Source organism: Mobula birostris, chromosome 22, assembly GCF_030028105.1.
Source record: "Mobula birostris isolate sMobBir1 chromosome 22, sMobBir1.hap1, whole genome shotgun sequence".
Classification (NCBI taxonomy): domain Eukaryota; kingdom Metazoa; phylum Chordata; class Chondrichthyes; order Myliobatiformes; family Myliobatidae; genus Mobula; species Mobula birostris.
The window spans coordinates 43574487-43594546 of NC_092391.1; the positions used below are offsets into that span (position 1 = coordinate 43574487).

Genomic DNA, 20060 nt, shown 5'->3' on the forward strand with positions numbered 1-20060 from the left:
GGGCATGTCCCGAATGGTGAGGGTCCTTCAGAATGGATCCTGCCCTTTTGAGGCACTTCTTCTCTGCAGATGAGCTCGAGGGTGCGGAGGCTAGCATCCATGATAGACCTGGATGAGGTTACAATCTCTGCAGCCTCTTTTAATCTTGGGCATTGAGGCCTCCACACCAGTGTCAAAGTGTAACTAGATACTTTTTGGTTTGGATAGCTCAAAGGCTGAAGAGCCCATTTTTGTACTGTAACACTCTATGGCACTACTGCCATTTAACTCCTGAACTGTTACTATAGCTGCATGGAATAGTTAAATGGACAAACCTCCCAAGCATCTCCCCTGCGGACTGTGGACATGCAGTTTAAGACTAGATCAGCTCAGGCAAATTAGATGCAAAACACTGCAGAAATTAGAGACACTGAAATGTTTTGTAGAGTAAAACAATTTCCATCAGCAATTCCAGGAAGTGGGCTGATTTATTCCAGCGAGAGGGAAACGTGTCTTGACTAGTCAGAAACCAGCACTGAGAAAAGCTTTGTGCAGGGGAGCTCATTTGCATTTTGTTCTAGTTCTGTTGGAAGTGGGGGCTGCACCTTTTTGTCTCAACTAATGGAGAGGTGATTACAGTGGCAGCAAGACCAGATCCTCCATCGGAACCCCGGCTCCAGCCTCCTGTTGGGAAAAAAAGAGGTAGAGTTTTGTTTTAAGTGGTTCATTTGAGATTCAGCCATGGCTGCCTGTGGAATCTGCGTGAACCTTTTGACTTAGGCAGGCAGGCTCTGACTGGGGTGCAACAGCAACAAAAAACACAGCTTCAGTGGGATACTCAGGGTCAGTGGGCATATAGCACTTTGTAATAGTCAGTGTGCATTGGCTGCTCCTGGTTTATATGCATTCTCCCTGTAACTGCAATCGAAGTGGTTTATAATACTGCAAGCCTGTCGATAATTAATACCAGCAAAGAGGAATGCTAATGCCGTAATCAGAGAGATAGCAGGCAACTGCAGGAAACATAAAGTTGTGGTGGTAGGGGATTTTAATTTTCCATACATTGATTGGGACTCCCATACTGTTAGGGGTCTAGATGGTTTAGAGTTTGTAAAATGTGTTCAGGAAAGTTTTCTAAATCAATATATAGAGGGACCAACTAGAGGGGATGCAATATTGGATCTCCTGTTAGGTAACGAATAAGAGCAAGTGACAGAAGTCTGTGTAGGGGAGCAGTTTGGTTCCAGTGATCATAACACCATTAGTTTCAATTTGATCATGGACAAGGATAGATCTGGTCCTAGGGTTGAGGTTCTGAACTGGAAGAAGGCCAAATTTGAAGAAATGAGAAAGGATCTAAAAAGCGTGGATTGGGACAGGTTGTTCTCTGGCAAAGATGTGATTGGTAGGTGGGAAGCCTTCAAAGGGGAAATTTTGAGAGTGCAGAGTTTGTATGTTCCTGTCAGGATTAAAGGCAAATTGAATAGAAATAAGGAACCTTGGTTCTCAAGGGATATTGCAACTCTGATAAAGAAGAAGAGGGAGTTGTATGAAATGTATAGGAAACAGGGGGTAAATCAGGTGCTTGAGGAGTATAAGAAGTGCAAGAAAATACTTAAGAAAGAAATCAGGAGGGCTAAAAGAAGACATGAGGTTGCCTTGGCAGTCAAAGTGAAGGATAATCCAAAGAGCTTTTACAAGTATATTAAGAGCAAAAGGATTGTAAAGGATAAAATTGGTCCTCTTGAAGATCAGAGTGGTAGGGTTTGTGCGGAACCAAAGGAAATGGGGGAGATCTTAAGTAGGTTTTTTGCATCTATATTTACTAAGGAAGCTGGCATGAAATCTGTGGAATTGAGGGAATCAAGTAGTGAGATCATGGAAACTGTACAGATTGAAAAGGAGGAGGTGCTTGCTGTCTTGAGGAAAATTAAAGTGGATAAATCCCCGGGACCTGACAGAGTGTTCCCTCTGACCTTGAAGGAGACTAGTGTTGAAATTGCGGGGGCCCTGGCAGAAATATTTAAAATATCGCTGTCTACGGGTGAAGTGCTGGAGGATTGGAGAGTGGCTCATGTTGTTCCGTTGTTTAAAAAAGGATCGAAAAGTAATCCGGGAAATTATAGGCCGGTGAGTTTAACGTCAGTAGTAGGTAAGTTATTGGAGGGAGTACTAAGAGACAGAATCTACAAGCATTTGGATAGACAGGGGCTTATTAGGGAGAGTCAACATGGCTTTGTGCGTGGTAGGTCATGTTTGACCAATCTGTTGGAGTTTTTCGAGGAGGTTACCAGGAAAGTGGATGAAGGGAAGGCAGTGGATATTGTCTACATGGACTTCAGTAAGGCCTTTGACAAGGTCCCGCATGGGAGGTTAGTTAGGAAAATTCAGTCGCTAGGTATACATGGAGAGGTGGTAAATTGGATTAGACATTGGCTCGACGGAAGAAGCCAGAGAGTGGTGGTAGAGAATTGGTTCTCTGAGTGGAAGCCTGTGACTAGTGGTGTGCCACAGGGATCAGTGCTGGGTCCATTGTTATTTGTCATCTATATCAATGATCTGGATGATAATGTGGTAAATTGGATCAGCAAGTTTGCTGATGATACAAAGATTGGAGGTGTAGTGGACAGTGAGGAAGGTTTTCAGAGCCTGCAGAGGGACTTGGACCAGCTGGAAAAATGGGCTGAAAAATGGCAGATGGAGTTTAGTACTGACAAGTGTGAGGTATTGCACGTTGGAAGAACAAACCAACGTAGAACACACAGAGTTAACGGTAAGGCACTGAGGAGTGCAGTGGAACAGAGGGATCTGGGAATACAGATACGAAATTCCCTAGAAGTGTCATCACAGGTAGATAGGGTCGTAAAGAGAGCTTTTGGTACATTGGCCTTTATTAATCGAAGTATTGAGTATAAGAGCTGGAATGTTATGATGAGGTTGTATAAGGCATTGGTGAGGCCCAATCTGGAGTATTGTGTTCAGTTTTGGTCATCAAATTACAGGAAGGATATAAATAAGGTTGAAAGAGTGCAGAGAAGGTTTACAAGGATGTTGCCGGGACTTGAGAAACTCAGTTACAAAGAAAGGTTGAATAGGTTAGGACTTTATTCCCTGAAGCGTAGAAGAATGAGGGGAGATTTGATAGAGGTATAGAAAATTACGATGGGTATAGATAGAGTGAATGCAAGCAGGCTTTTTCCACTGAGGCAAGGGGAGAAAAAAACCAGAGGACATGGGTTAGGGGTGAGGGGGGAAAAGTTTAAAGGGAACATTAGGGGGGGCTTCTTCACACAGAGAGTGGTGGGAGTATGGAATGAGCTGCCAGACAAGGTGGTAAATGCGGGTTCTTTTTTAACATTTAAGAATAAATTGGACAGATACATGGATGGGAGGTGTATGGAGGGATATGGTCCGTGTGCAGGTCAGTGGGACTAGGCAGAAAATGGTTCGGCACAGCCAAGAAGGGCCAAAGGGCCTGTTTCTGTGCTGTAGTTTCTATGGTTTCTATGGTTCTAATGACTACAAACTTAATTCTGTCAATAATTAATGCTGCATCCTGTTATCTACCCACAAATTAGATAAGATTGCAGCACTTACAGCTCAGATCTGCATTCCTTTCAACAGGTTGTTACCAGAGCTATGATGATTCTCACCACTTTGCCCCACCTTCCCGTCCTTATCTAACCCTATCGATATCTGTTGTTGACTTTCTCCCTTATGTACTTTTCCAGTTTCTTCTTAAAGTGCAATAGACACAGGAAGTGTTAGAAACACTCAGCAGATTAGGCAACATCCTTTAAACGATTGAATGTTGCAGGGCTGAGCGAGAGCTTGCAAGCTGAAGCATTAACTGGTTTAGCCTCTCCACAGATGCTCCCCGATCTGCTGACTTTTCTGCTTTCATTTTAGACATCCAGCATCCACAGTTTCTTTTTGTTCTCATTCTCCTGGCTGCCTGTGGAATCTGCACGAACTTCTTATCTCAGGCAGGCACGCTGTTTGTCTTTTACATCCCTCCCCTCTCCGGGCAACCTCACCCCTCAACCTAGTCCCCCCTCTCATGCACATCAGACTCTGCCCACGGCCCAACAGATCTGCTTCCTTTTCTCCCTGGACACTTGTTTGACACCCAGCGTGAGATCAGGAGACTGGGCTCTCTGCAACAGATTCTCAGCCCTTTCACTGGGGCAGTGTTTGGTAAAAGACTAGTGCGGTTCATATATTGTAGGAGAAGTATTGGATTGTTTGATACAATGAATAAGGATATCTGATAAGTTTTCAATGTATTTACCACATACAGTATATTGCGAAAAAGTTTATTTCTAAAAATTGACCTGAAGGACTGGGGAGACCTGAATTGGATTCTCACTGCAAAATCTGACTTTTGTCTGCCAACTCCCTGCACTACAGTGACTAGATTGCATTTGGAGTTTGAGGAGATTTGGTTTGTCAACAAAAACACTTGAAAGCTTCTACAAATGTACCATGGAGAGCGTTCTGACTGGCTGCATCACTGTCTGGTGGGGAGGTGGGGGGAAGGCGGGGTATGTGGTGCTACTGCTCAGGATCAAAGTCAGTTGCAAAAGCATGTAAAATTAGTCAGCTCCATCATCAGTACCAACCTTCGTAGTATCCAAGACATCTTCAAGGAGCGGTACCTTAGGAAGGTGGCGTCCATCATTAACGACGCCCATCATGCAGAACATGCTCTCTCCTCATCGTTATCATCATGAAGGTGATACAGGAGTGTGTGTGTGTCCAGTTTTGAGTACACACGCAATGGTGAGTGTGCATGCAAAGGGTGTGCAGTATGTGGACACTGTGTTGAGAGGGTTTCCTGGGTGTCAGTGAGTGCAGTGTTTGCACTGGGTCTGTAACAGCTGCCCTCTCTTTACTTGCTGCTGCATTTCTGAAACGGGCAAGCTTTGTGCTCAAGAATTTGGAGAATGATCCTTCTTCCCCGCTGACAGCCCGGAGCTGGGTGTTGCTCACAAGTAAGGTCTCGGGAAGGAATGTATGCTGGATCAGATCCTTCAGAAAGGCAGGCTGAGGTTTCTACTGAAGTGGTGGGTTACATCATCCTCACGCACCTCACCTCTGTCTTGCTACCATCTCCCTCCAGTCTTCTGCCGCCATGTTCTAATACGGCAGGATCATGGATTTTCTTTGGCTTGATTCCCTTATTACTTCACCTCCGAAGAAACTGGTGAGAGAGCAGGGACACGTTCCCATAGTCCTTACAATATACTGTAGAATAAGACCATTCAGCCAATTGAGTACTTGCAAACGATTCCCAACTCCAAGCTGTCAGTGGGAAAGACTGTTCTCCAAATCGCTGAGCCCAAACCTTTCCTGTTTAGGAAATTAGGAGTACACTATTGAAAAACCAGCACACAGTGGGACTGGGCAAACATCACCTCACCCACACTTTCTCAGCACCAGGTTCACATCTTGCACACTCACTCCAACACCGTGTCCACTCAGTGAATACCCACTCACCTACTACATGAGTGGAGTAATCAGAGGAGAATTGAGAGGAGTACGGTGAGTGTAAATGGGATCAGTGTAAATGTCTGGTTGATGCTCAGTGCAGACCCACTGGGCCAAAGGGCCCGTTTCTGTGCTGTATCTCTGTGAGACTCTGTGACATCATGTACAACAGCTCATTGCTAATTAATCTGCTTGACAGAGTCACGGAGTGATAGATTATTATACACAACATGAACACAGACTGTCCCACCCAGCTTGTCCACATTATCCAAGCTGCTGACTAGGGCTTGTCCCACTTGCCTTTGGCCCACATCCCTTGAAACTTTTCCTCTCCGATCAAGGATCCTTCCTGACAAGGTTATTGCCTCTTCTCCTCTTTCCCACTGGACAGAAAGATATAAAAACCTCAGAGGGAATCTATCAAGCTCAAGGACAGCTTCTATCCAGTTATGCAACTCTTGAATAGGCCTCTCATATGAAAAAGATGAACTCTTAATATCTCAGTTAACACGAGCATGACCCTAGCACATTATCTACTTATCTTCACAGCATGTTCTCTGTGGCTATAACACTATACTCTGCACTCTGTGCTTTTTGCTTTGTATTCGCTTGATGTATTTAAGCAAGCAATGATACGTCTAGATGACATGCAAACAAGATTTTCACTGTACCTCAGAATACGTGACAACAAGAAGCCAGTAGCTATCCTTATACCTGCTCAAGTATCTTTAAGCATTGCAATTGACCCCGCTACCACTTCATCTGGCAGTATGTTCTACATACCTATCACTTTCTGTATGGAATCTTGCACCTCAGTTCCAGTTTAAATTATTCCCCTCTCATCTTACATCTAGATCCTCTAGTTTTAACCTCCCCTGCACTGGGGAAAAGACCTACCTTTTCTATGCCCCCATGATTTTAAAAACTTCTATAAGTTTAGCCATCAGCCTCCTTTGCTCCAGGGAATACAATCCCAACCTTCCAGCCTCTAACTCAAGGCCTGGCAGAAAGATATTGGGTCTGCAGCAGAAGGTAAGAGGTAAATGTCCCAGGCAATCACAGATACTTCTCTCCTCAATAGTATTAAAAAAAGCATTCACTGTTTGATGTGCTGGAGACTAAGTCTTCTCCTTACATTGAGGACCCCCTGGAGCTTGTTCTATGACATCCATAAAGGCTAAAACTCCACAATATACTTATGTACTGGTAAAATATTATCTTTGAAAGACAAAATTTGATCCAAGAAATGAAAGTGATTTAGCTCAATGTGAAACCAAGGCCTAGTCTGAATAAAGCAAGCTCCAAAGGTATGAGATGTAAGATGGCTAATCTGATTGGGAAACATGATGTAAGTGAATAATGGCTAACATTTAGGGAACTAATTCATAACATATGAACAATGCAAGGAAAAATGGAAAGGAAACGCAAAATTAAGGGTAACGTTAAATTACGGGAAAGGGTTTACAACGGGGGTTCCCGAGCTAGGGTCCACTGACCCCTCGGTTAATGATAGGGATCTGTGGCATGAAAAAGGTTGGGAGCACTGGCTTACATCCTCAGTAATAAAAGCAATTATCCTGACAATGGGGAATATTTTGGAATTCGACTAAAGAGAACTAAGAAAGGGAAAAGTGAACATGGAAATGTGAAAAGCACACACTGATTGTAAAAGCTTCTATTGATATGTAGAAGGAACAGATCTGCTTGAGTTAAAATGGGTCCAAGCTGAGACAGAAGGAATTATATTGGAGATAAAGACGTGGCAGAAACATTGAACCAATATTTTGTATCTATCTTCATGAAAGAAAATGCATCAGAAACATTGGGGAAATACAGATCGAGAGTGAAGTTGGAGCTCGAAGAAATTAGCACTGGTGGGAATAGAGTGTTGGAGAAATCAGTGGGACTGAGATATGATACATGGCAAGGACCTTATGGGGACTGAGAGCAGCTATTATTGGGATCTGACCACATATCTGTGGGCTCTGATCCCATATCTGACACGTAGGAGTCATTTAAAGGCCACCTGGTCAGAATTCAGGACCAACAAGTTCCTGTGTGGAAGAAAGACAGGGATGGCAAGGTTCAGGAACCTTGGATACCAATAGACGTGATTTAGTCAGGAAGGGAAAAAGGAGAAAGAAAAGCGAATGGAGCCCCGAGTCTGTAGATCTCTGCAAGTCTGCTGGGGAGGCCAAAGGCAATGAAATGTCCCTAACGGGTTAGAATAAAGAACATCCCAAAGCAATTTGTAAATGCATTAAAAATGAAAGGGTAACTAGGGATAGGGCAAAACCATTTGGGTCAAAGGAAGGACTTTGTGACTGGAGTCAGAGGCTAGAAGTGAGCTCCTATTGAGTATTTCACACCAATCTTCACCAAGAAGGACGTGGAGGATAGTGATATCAGGGAGGGATATATTGACATTCTAGGGTATGTTGGTATCAAGGAGAATGAGTTTTCTTCTGCACAGACAGTACAGAGTTGGATGTTGAGCCACAGAGGAAGTGTTGGGTGTCTTGAAGAGTTTTCAGGTGGTGTCAATTTTCACATGTTGGGCACGTGGCCAAGTGGTTAAGGCGTTTGTCTAGTTATCTCAAGGTCGCTAGTTCGAGCCTCAGCTGTGGCAGTGTGTTTGTGCTCTTGAGCAAGGCACTTAATCACACGTTGCTCTAGTCTGTGCGAGGAGTGGCGCCCCACACAGACTTCCAATCTGCACCTTGTAAGGCATGAAAATGCCCGACGCAGGCCTCTCATGGTCTGAGTCGACGTTCCCCCCAATTTAAAGACTCTTTATCTCGATACTTCATGCTCTTATTTCATACTTAGTATTTATTGCTTTATATTTGCATTTGCACAGTTTGTTATGCATTGATCCTGTTTACAGTACTGTTCTAAGTATGCCCGCAGTGATGTGAGGAGTTAGAGGAAACCTGTGGTGACATGTATATACTCTGATACAGTAATAAATTTTACTTTGAACTTTGAACTAACTCCTGCACATCCCAGTCCCTAAACCGTAACCTGACCTCTAACTCCTCACATCACTGTCCCTAAACCCTAACTCATCTCCCTGTCCCCAAAGCCATCATTACAACTAAGACTGAGTCAGGAACTCAACGGATTCTGCAGCTCAGTGTCATCGCAACAACAACGGTAGGACCATCAGGAGCACTGATGTACAGAGGGATCACTTGTCGTGCAAGTATACAGCTCCTGAAAATTGCGAGAGAAGTAGACAATGCAGTAACAAAGCCTGCCTTCACTGGTTGTGGCACTGAATATAAACGTTGGCAAATCATTTTCACTTGGAGTATTGTGTGCAGTTCTAGTCCTCACACTACAGGGAAGACGTGATGGTTTTGGAGAGAGTACAGATGAAGTTCACCAAGATGTTGCCTAAATTAGAGAGAAATACCTTCATGGAGAGGTAGAACAACTTAGTTTGTTTTCTTTGGATCATTGGAGGCTGAAGAGTGACCGTATAGAACAGGGCTGCCCAACGTGGGGTCCTTGCTTAATGGTATTGGCCCATGGCGCAAAGGTAGGGAACCTCTGTCATAGAGGTATATCAACTTGAAGAGTTATCAGGGCAATTAGAAAATGACAATAAAACAAGGAAGAGTCAACATGCTTGTAAGGAAGAGGAAGCCAGTTTGATAAGAATGCTGGAGTTTTCAGAGACTGTAATTAACAGAAGGTTAACTGAAGGTCTTTGGATGGAGCAATGAGCTGTGGATGGAGTACAGATGGATTTTTTTCATACAATGCTGCACATTAAGCAAAATTAGTTCACAACATAATCAAGGATAATATACCATTGTGGATTAGGTATTAGTTAATGGAGAGGAAAGAAAGAAAGGAATAAATGAGAAATTTTTGTTAGGAACTGTGACTTGTGTGGTGACGCAGAGGTCAGTGCTGGGGCCCCAGCTGGTCTCATCTGGATTAATGATTTGGATGAGGAAATGAAATGTAAATATCCACACCCACTAATATACATAGCTAGGTTATAGTGTAGACTGCAGGGAGAACTCAAGGGGTTATTGACTGGCTGCATTCTTGTGCAAGGGCAGGGCAGGTGCAACGAAGTGGGGAGAAGTCTGAAATTAACTGCTCAGTCATCTACATGGAGCGCTTTTGAAATGGTGAGAGATTGTGAAGTGTTGGTATTCAGAGAAACCTGTGCATTCCCATATACAAATTACTGAAAGCAGATGCACAGGTACAGAAGACTATGAGGAAGGCAGTAATACTAGATCAGGCACCATATGCTTTTATGGCAAGAGGATTTTCAGGCAGGACATTTTGGTTAGTTATGAAGATCCTTGAATGGACTTGGTCTAGAACATTGTGCAGGGTTTGGTCCCCCCCACCTCAGGATGGATAGACTTCCCCTCTCCCCACAGCAGTGGTTCGTCAGACTACTTTCTGGGCTGGGAGGGTGGGGCTGTCATTTGAGAAGAACTTGTGCAGGTTGGCCTGATCTCTCAATGTAGGAGAAAGTGAGAGGGCGTTTTTGAGAATACTACATTTCTCAGAAGGCAAATACTTTCCCTGTTTGGAACTAGGGGATCATAGCCGCAAAGTAAAAGGTCAGCTACTTAGTATAAAGAATGAAGAAACTTCTCCACTGATGGAATATTTGGAATGCTCTACTTATGAGGGTTCTGGATGCTCAGTTACTGTGTTCGAGATGGAGCTGGGTAGAATTTTGGGTCTGAAGGGAATCAAGGAGTTGTCCAGGAAAGTGTCCCAGAGCACAAGTAATTCAGCTGTGATCTTGTTGATGGTGCAGCAGGCCCAAGGGCCGAATGGCCTCCTCCTGCTCAGATTCCTCATGTCTTCAGCAGAGTTGGCTTTCTGGCGCCAGAGTCTTTCACCCACTGAAACGGCTCCAGCTGGAATGGGCTGGGAGCACAGATGGCCGCTGGCCGCAACCCGAGGTCCAGGTCCTCAGCTCTCCTGTTTCAGTCAGGCTGTGACGCAGGATCTCTCCGACCACTTTGGTAATAGCTCAGACACATCCTGTGCATGAAAATCAGGACGACACCACCAGACCAGGTGCTGTACCCTCACTCTGCTCTCAGCAAAGTCCTGAAACTGACCACTGACACGGCTACAAAGAGCCTCCCACTAATAGCCCAGTGTGGTTCCTTCAGAAATGCCACCAGAACAGATTGTTCTACCCAACCTGGCTATAAGCGATGGATTCAGGAGGGAGGCAAGAATGACTACCCTGGACATCATTTTAGATTAAGAGAACACTCAGTCCTCTTTTATTGTCATTTAGAAATGCATACATGCATTAAGAAATGACACAATGTTTCTCCGGAGTGACATCACAGAAAACAAGACAGACCAAAGACTAACACTGACAGAACCACATAATTATAACATATAGTTACAGCAGTGCAAAGCAATACCATAATTTGATGTAGAACAGTCCATAGGCACAGTAAAAAAAAATAGTGTCAAAGTCCCGAGTTGATCGACTCCCGAGTCCCCGATAGCGGAGGCAAAAGGGAGAAACTCCCTGCCATAAACCTCCAGGCACCGTCAACTTGCCGATGCCTTGGAAGCAGCTGACCACAGCCGACACTGAGTCCATCCGTCCGAAAACTCCGAGCTTCTGAGCAGCCTCTCCGATACAGCCTCCCGAGTGCCATCCTCTGCCGATCGCCTTCGACCTCTCCCCGGCCACTGAAACACGCAAAGCCGAGGATTTTGAGGCCTTCAGCTCCAGAGATTCCGGTTACCACATGGTAGCAGCGGTAGCAAAGCAGCCATTTCAGAAATTTTCCAGATGTTCCGCAATGCACTCACATTTGTCTCCATCAAATCAGGATTGTGCACTGTCCCCTACTTGACAGATAACAGATATTCATCACCGGAGAGGCTGCACATGCTGTCGTCCCGCCACCATCTTTTTCTTCAACTTTGTCACAGTGACTGCTGTTTCTGCCCTGATGACTGCTCCTAGAACTCCCCCACCCCCCGCCACCACCAAGGTTGGACTGTCCACTGTGTTTATCCCTGCACTTCTTTTTGAACAAGAATGTGACAATTGCAATTTCCCAGATTGGTGTGAGATGCTCGTTTATTTCCTTAGCCCTGCCCTCTGCTGATCTGTGGATTTCCTTCTCAGTTGTTCCCTTTCCTTACTCACACGGCTGCTAAGGGAACTGGTTACACCAGGTTTTCAACAGAGAGGGAGATGCTGCAGGAGGAAGAAGCAGTTGAGATACATTGATAAAGAGGACGTGCTGGAAAGGCCAGCTATACTTAAAGTGGGATACATCCAGAGATGCCGTCGGGGGAATGGGAGGATATTGAAGAGGCACTGGCCAAAATGGTTCAAACATCTACAGAGTCAGCATGGAGTCTGCAACTTACTCTCTGCATTGAAATGTGATTGTTCTGCTTTTATGGTTCAGTTGACCTGAAACAATAACCCCATCTGTCCTTGGTTGCTGTTTGACTTGCTAAGCACCTCCCATATTTCCTGCTTGAGTGCTGGAATGGATGGGGTGGGATAAGCTGGAGAGGCTGGGATTGCTCCCCTTGGAACAGAGAAGGTTGCGAGCAGATCTGGTGTAAGAGTATTTAAAGCCAGGAAGAGTTAAGTCAGGTGTGGACAGAAATTGTTCCCACTGGTGATCAGGAAACAGGCCACACAGAACAAGGGTGGCCCAGGTAAGATGTTTTTAATGTGGTGCGTGGTTCTGGTGTGGAAGGGGATAGTTGTGTGGGTCTGGGTGATGGCCTGAAAGGAAGGAGTTTGCTGGGCTATGCAGAGAAGGAGTGGGAGTCCTTGATCATTCTCCTGTGGACTCAATGGATCAATTTTTACAATTTCAAAAATAAACTTTAGTCATGATGAAAAATATATACAAGAGGAAACAAACAGTGCAAAAACCTTTACATTCTCAGTTGATACATTATGTCGTGTAAGAGAGAGAGAAAAGCAGCACGAAAAACATAATTTCCACAATTTGGCCCCCTGCGGTGAGATACTGCTTTCAACGTTCAGGGGGATTCCCTACCCAATCCCTGCCCCTCCTTGTGTGGTAGAAGAAGAAGTCTAAACTGTAGTCCTTCCCCACAGAGCCTTGGCACTGGATACACCAAGCTCCAGACATTTGCACACACCCGCACCGTGAGATGTCTGTGAGGGAACGCTGCCGACTGCTTGGTCCATGCTGCAGGTGTAAGTATTGAGGGACAGAATGAAGATCAATGGGCTGAAAGGCATCCTTCCATGCTGTATCCACTCTGTGATCATGAGCATGGCCAAGAGTCCAACCATTGTCAGTGGAATCATCGTGCCTTCTCTGTAAGGTCTGGGTGATACCCCTGTCTGACAAGTGCCTTCCCACTCAGGACTCGACTGAAACAACACTGCTCACCAGTCACCACTCACTGTCTCCGTGCACCACGGCACACACCAGCGGGTGGCTGTCAATGAGCCATGTGGTTTCAACAGCCTGGCCCCGTGGTGACCTCCGCACCAGTCTCCAATCGTTAGTGCAGTCCGACAGCGAGCAGGAGTCACAAGACAGGTCATGTTATACACTGGTGATGTCGACATAAAATCCCCACTCCATTATAGACAGGATTTTGTCTTCACAGGCAAGGTTTGACCCCCTGAATCTCCTGTATAAAAATATGTGGGAATAAAATATTTGCCAGAATTATTCAGAGAAGATTTTTTTAATATTTATCCATTGGAAACTGGTCTAAAAACATTCAACATAAACTGAAACAGCTGACAAGTTAAAAGCTGTACCCTGACAGTTAATAATGAAGAGGAAATGAATGCAATTTATGTTCCTATTTGGAATAAGCCCTTCCTCTGCCTTTTATCTGGCTCCTGTTTCCTTATCTATTTATATTGCAAATATTCTGCTGTTGTCACTGATTTTGGACCAACTAGCAGTCGCAACAGAGTTCAGTGAAAATGCTTTGTCATTGTAATGATTAGAGTAAACTCCTGCTACCAGAACTTTAAAACCATCATTTCCTATGTGGCTTTCGGTGTCCATGTTTACGTATTTTGGACTTCTCCGATGCCAGACTCATGTGAACTGGGATGAGCTTTTTTTTTTTCTTTTTCAATCTTTTTATTAATTTCAATAGGATGAGCTTCAGGTAGAAATGCTTGAGAACAGGCAGCTTGCCCCGAAGCAGGTGAGGGGTGCTAAGGGGAACACTGCATAAGCTATTACTTTGGGCCGTTTCTGTTCCCCTCAGGACCCTTTGCCAAGAGTGCTTTTAAAGTGCTTGATAGGGAACACCGCCAGGCACTGGGGAATAATTTACAAGCTTTGTAAATTATTTTCAGTGTGGAGCGTTCAAGCGAGATGGTACAGTGTTGAAATAATTTGTGACAGCAGTGGGTAGTGTTCGAATTTGCAGCCAAGACAGAGAGTGTGCTGATTGCAGAGTTGTGGGTATATCTGGCAGAGGGATCTCACCCAGGGTATGGTGCTCAGTTGATCATGATCTACTTGAAAATGGTACCCTAGTAATAGAGAGATACAGGCCATTCGGCCCCCTGAGTCTGTGCCGACCATCAACCTCCCAATTGCACCAATCCCACCCTTAAGTCTCCCTGACTATCTCCAACTCCGACAGATTCTATCCCTCACCTGCGCATTGGGGGTGGGGGGGCAACTTACCGTGACAAATTAGCCTATCAACCTGCACATCTTTCAATGTGGGAAGAACCTGGAGCACCCAGGGGAAATCCATGTGGTCACGGGGAGAATGTGTAAAACTCCGCGGAGAACGCCCGAAGTTGGGACTGGTCCCGGGCCATCGGAGCTGAGAGGCAGCAGCTCTACTAAATACACCACTGCATATTTCTACGGAATATTTCTCCTTTCTTTCTTTCTTTTAAAATCTTTTTATTGAATTAGTACACAAAAGGTAAACCATGTAGACACTAATACACTGTTGCAATATAAATTTACAAGAGATATTAATACACAAAAAAAAGTTAGTACCAACAGTGCAGTTTAGATATAAAATAACAAGGTAATATAATAGTATACTAATTTTCCATACATACCAATAAAGAGGAGGAAAAACCCAACCCCCCCCCCCAAAAAAACCCACCATGCAACTAATCTAAAAAGCAAAGCAAAGCAGAGCAATGGGCTAACTAGGTATCAAGTAGACTTAAACAACTTAAAACAATCACGTCCTCAAACCCGACTTCCATTAAAAACAGTTAAAAATCAAGAAGGGAATGTAAATATGGGCAAAGAGAAAAAAAAATTACATTAAATGAAAATGTTGAATAAAAGATCTCCAGGTCTGTTCAAATTTAACTGAAGTATCATAAAGATTACTTCTGATTTTCTCCAAATTTAATATAGTATCATCTGAGAAAACCAAAAGAACGTAGTTGGGGCATTAATCTCCTTCCAATGTTGTAAAATACAACTTTTCGCCATTAAAGTAAGAAATGCAATCATTCTACGGGCTGAAGGGGAAAGATTACTGGAAATTTTAGGTAATCCGAAGATAGCAGTAATAGGATGGAGAGAAATGTCTATATCCAATACCTTTGAAATAATAGTAAAAATGTCTTTCCAAGAAGTTTCTAAAGTAGGAAAGGACCAAAACATATGAGTTAAGGAAGCTATCTCCCCATAACAACTGTCACAAAGAGGGTTAATATGAGAATAAAAATGAGCTAATTTATCTTTAGACGTATGTGCTCTATAAACAACTTTAAATTGAATTAGGGAATGTTTGGAACAGATAGAGGAAGTATTGACGAGTTGTAAAATATGCGCCCAGTCACCGGCCGAAATAATAAAACCCAATTCCTTTTCCCAATCTGACCTAATCTTATCGAATGAAGCTTTCCGAAGTTTCATGGTAGTATTACAAATAATAGCCGTTACACCTTTCTGACATGGGTTAAGGTTAATTACAGTATCTAAAATATATGTAGGAGGTAACGTCGGAAAGGAAGAGAGTATAGTACTTAGGAAATTTCTAACTTGGAGATATCTAAAAAAATGTATTCTTGGTAAGTTATATTTGTTAGATAATTGTTCAAAAGACATAAGGGAGCCATCTAAAAATAAATCCAAAAACTGTGATACACCATTAGCCTTCCAAATTTGAAAGGCACGGTCCGTGGAAGGGGGGGAAAGAATATGTTGCCTAAAATAGGATTCGCAAGCCCAAATTGATTAAGATCGAAAAATTTTCGGAATTGAAACCAAATACGTAAGGTATATTTAACTATCAGGTTACAAACCTGTTTGTGGCGTTTCAAATCGAAAGGAAGAGAAGAACATAAAATGGAGCCAAGTGCATAACCTTGAACAGATTGTAATTCCAATACTACCCATTTAGGAATGGATAGTGTATCTTGGTCAAATAACCAAAATTTCATGTGTCGAATATTAATTGCCCAATAATAGAATCTAAAGTTAGGTAATGCCAAATCTCCATCTCTCTTAGCTTTCTGTAGATGTATTCTACCCAATCTCGGGTTTTTATTTTGCCAAATAAATGAAGAAATTTTAGAGTCAACTTTGTCAAAAAAGGATTTTGGAACAAAAATCGGTAGTGCCTGAAATACATATAAAAATTTTGGCAGAATAAACATCTTAACAGCATTAATACAACCAATCAAAGTTAAATAAAGTGGAGAGCATTTAAATGAAAGTTGAGTAATGTGATCAATTAAGAGTAGGAAATTAGTCTTAAATAAATCCTTATGTTTACAGGTAACTTTAATCCCAAGATATGAAAAATGGTTATTAGCCAATTTAAACGGGAGGATCTGATATAAGGGAACTTGCTTATTAATCGGGAAAAGTTCACTCTTACTGAGATTTAAATTATAACCTGAAAAAAGACTAAATTGTGCTAAGAAATCTAAAGCAGCAGGAATAGATTTTTGAGGATTAGAAATATATAAAAGTAAGTCATCAGCATAAAGTGAAACTTTATGAGACTTTAAACCACGAGTTATACCAATAATATTTGGAGATTCTCGAATAGCAACTGCAAGAGGTTCTAATGCAATTTCAAATAATAAAGGACTAAGAGGACAACCTTGTCTGGTACCTCGAAAAAGAGGAAAAAAAGGTGAGTTTAAAGAGTTAGTACGAATTGAGGCCATAGGAGAATGATATAACAATTTGATCCAGGATATAAATTTCGGGCTGAAATTAAACATTTCAAGCACCTTAAATAAGTAAAGCCATTCGACTCTGTCGAAGGCTTTTTTAGCGTCTAGGGAAATGATGCACTCAGGATCATTTTGTGATGTGGTATAGACAATGTTTAACAGTATACGAATATTATAAAAAGAGTAACGACCTTTAATAAAACTCGTTTGGTCTTCCGAAATAATATAAGGAAGTGCTTTTTCTAATCTGTTTGCTAATAATTTAGAAAAAGTTTTAGAGTCAACATTTAATAAGGATATTGGTCTGTAAGATGCACATTGAGCAGGATCTTTAATATTAAAGAGATCGATGCTCTATAAAAGGATTCGGGAAGTTTATCAAGTTTAAATGAGGCCTCCAGAACCCTGAATAACCAAGGAATTAATGAGGATGCAAAAAATTCATAAAATTCCGGGCTAAACCCATCAGGACCAGGAATTCCCCGGGTTCATAGAAAAAATAACATTCTTAATCTCATCAGTGGTAAAGGAAGTGTCTAACATAGAAGATATATCATGTGAAATGTTAGGGAAGTCTAGGTTATCTAAAAAGTCATACATATGTTTAGAGTCTCGTGGAGACTCTAATTGATATAAGGAGGAATAAAAGTCAAAGAAGGATTGATTACTCTCAGCTTGATCAAATATCAGTTGATCTTTTTGATTATAAATCTGATTAATTTGAAATTTAGTATAGTTAGTCTTCAACTGATTAGCCAACAGTTTACCGACTTTGTCACTATGTATATAAAATTCACTTCTTGTTTTCATTAATTGGTTTGCAATAGAGGACGAAAGTAATAAACTGTGTTCCATTTGAAGTTCAGTTCTTTGTTTATACAACTTCTCAGAAGGAGCTGTACCATATTTCTTATTGATTTCCTTAATCTTGTCCACAATAACCAGCTCCTCCTCCTTCAACCTCTTCCTCAAAGCAGCAGAATACGAGATGATCTGACCATGAATATAAGCTTTAAAAGTATCCCAAAGGGTGTTCATAGGAATATTTCTCCATGCAGCATCCTGAGTTCATCAAAGAAAAACAAGACCAGGGGTGGGGGGGGGGCAAACCTGCCCAATAATGAATTTTAAATCCACAGAGAACTCTATCACATTGCATGTTCAGTTGAATTCCATGTCTACCTTTATAATATTATTGTTTAAAACTTCTGAAATGCCCGCTTCGCTGCCGCTGCTACTGTGTGGTGACCGGAATCTCCGGAACAGAAGGCCCCGAAATCCTCGGCTTTGCTTGTTTCGGTGGCCGGTGCGAGGTCGAAGGTGCTCGGTAGAGGATGGCGCTCAGGAGGCAATATCGGAGAGGCCTGTCGGAAGCTCGGAGTTTTCGGACGGATGGACTCAGTGTCGGCTGTGGTCGGCTGCTTCCAAGGCATTGGCAAGTTGACGGTGCCTGGAGGTTTATGGCAGGGAGTTTCTCCCTTTGCCGCCTGCTATCAGAGACTTGGGAGTCGATCGACTCAGGAACTTTTGAGACTTTATTTACTGTGCCCATGGTTTGTTCTTCATCAAATTATGGTATTGCTTTGCACTGCTGTAACTATATATTGTAATTATGTGGTTCTGTCAGTGTTAGTCTTTGGTTTGTCCTGTTTTCTGTGATATCACTCCGGAGAAACATTGGATCATTTCTTAATGCATGTATGCATTTCTAAATGACAGTAAAAGAGGACTGAGTGTTCTCATAATCTAATCTAATTCACTCATTGATATATTATTCTAATAAATTATGATTATCCAAGAGGAAACATTAGCTCCCAAGATGGGCTTGGGGCACCATGGTAATGAAACATTTAGCACGGCGATATTACAGCTTGGGGTATTCCGGAGTTTGGGGTTTAATTCTGGCACCAATCTGTAAGGAGCCTCTGTATATCCTCCCCGTGGAATACACGGGCTTTCCCTGGGTGCCCCAGCTTCCTTCCACAGTCCAAAGACGTACAGGGTAGGGTAATTAGTCACTGTAATTTGTCCTGCGACTAGGTTAAGATTAATAGGGGTTGTGGGGTTGATGGAGCGGTGTGGTTTGTAAGGATGAAGGGCCAACTCCACGATGTATCGCTATATGTATAAATAAGATATGACATTTAGACCAGGTCTAGTACAATAATTTCTCTCTCCACCCAAGCTCCTACACCTACCCACCCCTGTGTACACAGACTTTGTAAAGTTGTCAAGTTTCAGACAGTTGTAACACTGCTCAAGGGATTACAACATTTATTGCAATAGTTCTTTAAACGTCTTTAAACGTTTAAACGCCTGCCGCGTTCACCAGCAACTTTTATGTGTGTTTCTTTAAACGTCAATTGCCCAACCCATTTTTAACATTTTGTCCTTGGCGTACGTCACATTCATAATATTGAAAGCAACTCTTTTGCAGAATCCTCTTTGTTCGGGTTCAAAAGGCACTCCCACTAATTCAGGAACCACACTATCCAACAGTTTGCTGCATAGAGAGTTTTCGGCAGAACCTGTATCACTACAAGAGCAGACAGCCAGCCCTCTCAAGGGTTGTGAGATTCATAATGTGCTCCGTTACATGGTGCGGGACCCTCTTTGCCTAGAAGTGAATGGTAGGAAGGTCAGCAAATGTTTCCATCAAACTGTTCAGCTTCCAGTGAGAGATGGAGACAGGCACCAATTCACAGAGTGTACGTACCAACCGATATGCCCTCCACAAGATAATCACTGCAAGTGGGTGTTCAAGCAGGTCACCTCAATGTCTTCAGCAACACCTACCGAATCCAAGGCCAGAGAAAATAGGATCGGCACTTACCAACACCACTGCTTTCACTTCTCTCCCAGTAAAACACCATCCTGCATAGGGTGTCCATCAATGTTCCTTCATCTTCATCTCATCAAAATCATGGAACTCACCACAAAGAGCACAGTCAGAGTCCTTCAGGAGACATGTTGTAGTAGCTTAGAAAGACTCAGCATCCCATCCATAATTATATTTACATCACACCCATCACCACCAGTCCCCATCAAATCAGTCTGCATTCAAATCCTATGGCAATTAATGCCCAGGACACTAGCACCATTACAGGCCCATAGCCCCATCACTGTTTCAATCTCCTTAATACCCACTCATTTCCTTGACACTCTCCATCATTTGCTCCCCCTTCTATGCAGTTTTATGATTCATTTCAATATCCTCTCGGTGGTGAGATCCATATTCATTCTTTCTTCTGCTGCATTGTTTGACTTCTGAATTCCTGGTGAAGTTAATCGTTTGTAGTTTTGCTTTTGTATGCAAATGGTAGCACTCTTCCTTTTCCTATCAAAACCTTCCATCATTTCAAAACTCCCCATTGGACCACTTCACAGACTTTGCTTTTCGATGAAATTGAAAGTTCAAAGTAAATTTATC

The 20060-nt window shown here is 42.8% G+C and overlaps 1 protein-coding gene across 1 annotated transcript in view; it reads left to right on the forward strand.

The window, feature by feature from the left end:
* The first annotated feature begins 531 nt into the window (after positions 1-531).
* Positions 532-20060, forward strand: part of LOC140186158 (torsin-4A-B-like) — a 36172-nt gene continuing 16643 nt past the window's right edge. Inside the window, exon 1 of the mRNA XM_072240081.1 lies at positions 532-681. The gene's annotated coding sequence lies outside the window, so the exon portion shown is untranslated. The remainder of the gene's footprint in view (positions 682-20060) is intronic.